At 39.4% G+C, this 5,128-nt stretch overlaps 1 pseudogene; it reads left to right on the top strand.

The window, feature by feature from the left end:
• Positions 1–4,506: 4,506 nt before the first annotated feature.
• Positions 4,507–4,839, top strand: LOC149158136 (nitrate reductase [NADH] 1 pseudogene; annotated as a pseudogene).
• Positions 4,840–5,128: the final 289 nt, after the last annotated feature.

The raw sequence follows: 5,128 nt of genomic DNA, 5'->3' as shown, positions 1-5,128 counted from the left end.
TATTTATCTGGTTCGAAGGCTTACTTCTCGGTTGGTCCCCCTCTGTCTTGGTTTCAGTTTGCCAGAGGTTTCCTCTGTGCTAGAAAAGAGACCCCAACCTTATTGTTGCTCGGTTGGCCGCAGGTCTTGATGGACCAACGCTCTTAACTGATCAAGAGTTCTGGGACTGTTTTAAGAGTTGGATCTTTCCTCATCTACGGTGATTTGGGTCCTTACCTGTATTTCTTCGAGGCTGGAGTTTTTATATACAGCTATTTGTATTTTTGTTTGGTTAATCTGTCGTGACTATAGCCATAATTTATGACTGTCTTCAAACCCTGGTTGGGACCAGCGGCTTATTTATTTTTGTACTCATATGGCTCGAGGGCTAATGGTTTACTGTATCTTTCTGTTACAGTTATATAATGACTTGATTTTCTCTTATGGATACGAATGACTTTACCATAATGCAGAGTAGGGTTTGTCTATTACCAGATGTGTAATGTTTTCCTCGTTCTCGGAATCATGCTGGTTAGATTATAGTATGCATGCCAATGGTAATAGTGTAATCTATAGTTCTCTTTCATTTCGCCAATGTTTTGAATGACTTATGTATAGAATCACTCTGCCGTGCCAACATCTGAATTCCATAGATGTATGGCCGACTGGTTAATGGCTCTTCGTGAATCGAACCCTGAGGTCTGTAATATATATATATGACCATATACATTCGGTTAATCATATAGTTGGAGTTCTGGTTCATTATTGGCAGTCTTTACATTCGCGGCCTCGGTGAATGCATGTTTCCATACTTTCCTTAATGCATACAAATGGTCTCACTGTGTTTTAAGAAATATCGTTTGGTTCTGTTGCATTGTTCTATGCTCGTCTCTGTATGGTTTTACACAGTTGATATTGTATTCTTCAGTTACCCACAGCATGGGTCTTTAATCTTGGACAATATCTCAGCTCTTCTTCGTCACTTGGATTTGCAAGAACCCCATTTGCTACGGCTATGCCGAGTTCGGGTTCAGCGCCGTTTATGCCTTTCTTTATTTGTTAATACCTCTGTTGGCATTTTATTTAGAAGTGTTATGGTTTCTATATGGCCATCTGCGACCATTAGGGTCTTGATATCATATCGACCCAGGTTATTGGTTGCATGAAGATTTCAGTTTCCATGATTTGGTTTTCTCCAGACTATGTAATCATTTATTTGATAAAGACAGGCTTATATTATTAATAGTCCGCTTCATTTGTTTCAAAGGTTCAGCTGTTCTCAGCTCTTGAAGTTTCAACTATTCTGTATACGTTTCTTTCTTCGCACCGAATGTTACAGCTATATTATCCTTTGGCCTTACGAATATATTGATGTTTTCAGTCTTCTGGTTTTTACATCGAGGTTGACTGTACTTTATACAGATACTTCTTAGTTACACAAATACAATGTCTTTAAATCTTGCAACTAAGCTGTCTATAGTTATGCATAGTCATGCTATCTCTTGATTTTACAGCTAGGCTGTCTATCAACATAGTTTACTCTATAAGCTATATATAATTATTGCTCAGATAATCACAGCTGTTCTATCAGTTACTCAGATAACCAGGCATGTGAGGGTTCCGTTACTTACCTGTTCCCCTCTGGTAAGATGAATCTGGAACACTTCTCCTGCCAAATCGCTGTGTATCGCTTGTTTTCCACCCAACCGTGAGACCAGTCCTTTCAGACCTGAGTCTTCCCCCAAGCTTACGCTTATCGGATCACTATCCTCAGTAAGCCAACACTCTCTGTGCCTGACTATCTGGTCCTTACCAGACTTAGTCCATCCAGGGTTTTTCCTCCCCTTTCCTTCCTTTGCCTGTCACTACAGCCCAGAGTTTCTCAACCAACCTCCCTTTTCCCTGGAAACCCTTCCAGTTGGGAAAGGTGGTTATTTCTAGTTATATTAACTAACCTTTCTTTTCCAATTCCCCTTTTTTGGAAGTCATATATCTTTATGATTAATTCCCTTAATCATCAATTTAGTGCACATGAAAAATTAACATAATATCCTCAAAAGAAAATAAATTCTTCATATTATTTCAATTCAGTGTTTTACTGCAGTAACTTTTAAATAATTACATTTTTACGGGGTCATCACATTTTTGATGTAATTTCACTCACTTCTCATCTCCCTAAAATATAGAGAAGAAATATTTCCAAAATATAGAAAAGAAATGTCATTCAAAAATCATATTAATCATATTTTTGTTTAACATATTAACCATGTATATGCATGATGTTTTTTTTATAATATCACTCACTTCTTATCTCTTAGAAATATAGAAAAAAAAAGTCATTGAAAAGTATATTAATTATGTATACATGATGTTTTTGAGGTAATATCACCCGCTTATCATCTCCTCTAAATATAGAAAGGAAGAGTCAATGCAAATCATATGATTTTTACATGCGTCATTATTTTTATTTATTTAAAAAAAATTATAATAATTTAATATTATATTTAATAACTAGCCTATATTGATCTGAATTCTGGATCTATCAAGAGCCTAGTGAAAACCTCCTTTTTGAGTGCAAAACGTGAGAAAATGTTTGCACTTCAAGATACTTGATCCCTCTGGGCATTTCATAGAATGATAGATCTAGTGCGGCCAAAGAAAATCTAATGAACGTATGATTAATTTTATCAATAATATGTAAATTCATCTAATATTAATATGATCATTTAAATATGTGTGACATTCACCTGCTCGTTTTAATTTCAAATTTTCTTAGTTACCTATTGTTAATAAATTTAATAATGAAAAATGACGAAATACATTTTGAACTTAAAGTAACGATGTAATAATGTTGAATGATAGAAAATGTGAATAACAAGAATATAATCAATTACAAATAGTCTTCATTGTGATTCTCTTCTCATTGGCGGCCACTTTTGTGATGTTTACATATCGATTATGTGAAAAGTACAGGTTAAATCATAAACCTTGTTACCTTTGTCATCGCCGTGGTTACTTTTGTTATTTTTTCATATCGATTATATGAAAATATTACTTCTATGATCACCATGCTTTTGTCATCTTTTCATATCAATTATATGAAAATGACAGGTTAAAACGTAAACCTATGAAAAGGACAAGTTAAATCGTAAACCTTGTTACTTTTGTCATCTTTTCATATCGATTATATGAAAATATTACTTCTGTGAACACCGTGGTTACTTTTTTCATCTTTACCTTGTTACTTTTGTCATCTTTTCATATCGATTATATGAAAATATTACTTCTGTGAACACCGTGGTTACTGTTAAGTAAACTTGACTCAGGATAGAGTCAAAGTTGACCATGTTAAACAGTGATGGTTTTGGGGCACATGGTATTGTGCACCCATGGTATTCTGCCCGTGGTATTATATGTAATGAAGCCTATAAAAGGCTGAAAGGACTTCATTGTAATAAAAGGGCCTGGAGGTGAGCGGTGAAAGCTCACTTGGCCAGATTGGCCAGGGTTTTGGCCAAGGATAATGAAATTTCATTATGATTGAGTTTTTCCCCGGATTTGGGGTTTTCCCAGATAAACATTTCTGTTTGTGTTTATGGTTGTTGCTGTGTTCTGTTCCTCTGATAAATCTCCGAGATTAATTTACGATTTGCAGTAAATTTTCCCAACAATTGGTATCAGAGCTCAAGGTGGAGCGCTGACCGTGCTAGAGCGCTGAGGAAGCTGTGTCTGGTGAGCAGCTTGATTGCTGCCTGGAGGTGCTGCGTTGTGCGGTATTACCTGTTGCGCTGATCGATGATGGAGGCGGCTGCAAGTATGCAACCAGCGTTTCAGTCGACATCGCAATGGACGAGTCGAGGGATTTGATGCTCGCGTATTTGCAGAACGACGAATTTCTGCAGCCGGATCATGGGTTTCCGGTGAGAATGATAATTCTGGGATTTATCGGAGGCCGAATGGTGAAATGGCTGAAGCGCATCGTGGTGTGGTCGAGCGTTCTGAGGAAGAAGGAGATCTGCGTTTTTGGAGATCCAGTACGTTTAATCGCGAACATGGTGATTTGAATCCGAATCGTTGTGGAGGATCCGAATCCATGTGGAGATTCCACCGAGCCACCTGAGCTGAGAGTAGATCTGCCTGAATGCCATAGCTCGACCGTGTATTGGAGGAGGAGTCTGCGCTGAAGAGGAGGAGTCGAAATTCTCCGAATTGTTTTGTGAAATCGCTGCTCCAGGATCACTGCACCAGGATCGCTGATCCATGATCATTGATCCCTGATTGACCGCGTGAGGAAGCTGCTCAGAGATCGTGGCATCGGTTGCGGATCGGAGGAGACCGGACTTGCCCGGAGGCCGCAAGGAGAGGCCAAGGAGGCCGGATCATCATGATCTGGCATAAAGAACTCGACGAACTAGTTCAGATCTTCCAGTAGTTGACTGCAATTTTATCTTTGTAAAAATCGAGATCCAAGTGCGGCGGTGCGGTGAGTGTGGAGCGATATGTTGTCAGCAATCCAATAGGGATCGGATGAAAGACGATCAAGTCGGAAATACAGATCCCCGGGACATTGGAACTGCCGATGAATGGATTAAGAGGAATGCCCAGTTGATTCGTCTCACCGGAAAACATCCCTTCAATTCCGAGCCACCGCTGTGCCAGCTGATGAAGGCCGGGTTCGTTACCCCTGCGTCTCTGCATTATGTGCGCAATCATGGCTACGTCCCACGCGGGAATTTCGAAGACTGGACTGTAGAAGTCTCTGGGTTTGTAAAGAGACCCATGAAATTTACCATGCGTCAGCTCTTGGATGAGTTCAAACCCCGTGAGCTTCCCGTCACGCTCGTCTGTGCGGGGGAATAGAAGAAAGGAGTAGCAAGAATAAAAAAAAATAATGAAGTCAAACTTATTGCATGTAAATGGGCATACTACTGTAAGACCTGGTAAAGGCATGTGTACCCCTTGGTAATCACTGGTAAAGTCTAAGTTAGACCTAGGTAATAGGGGGATGTCGGGTTAACAATATCCCGGATAAAAACTCTGAAGGGGGGTAAGGGCTAGAGTGAGTGGGATTGTCTCACTTAGCAAGTTTGGCTGGAGTTATTCAAGGAACCCCACGTCAAGTTTAAGGGGGGAATTGTTAAGTAAACTT

Source organism: Pinus tabuliformis, chromosome 5_2 (assembly GCF_031772625.1).
Source record: "Pinus tabuliformis cultivar Carrire ecotype Pingquan chromosome 5_2, CPIR1, whole genome shotgun sequence".
Taxonomy (NCBI): Eukaryota; Viridiplantae; Streptophyta; class Pinopsida; order Pinales; family Pinaceae; genus Pinus; species Pinus tabuliformis.
Note: the sequence above shows the minus strand (reverse complement) of the source record. Positions and strands in the feature narration are given on the sequence as shown.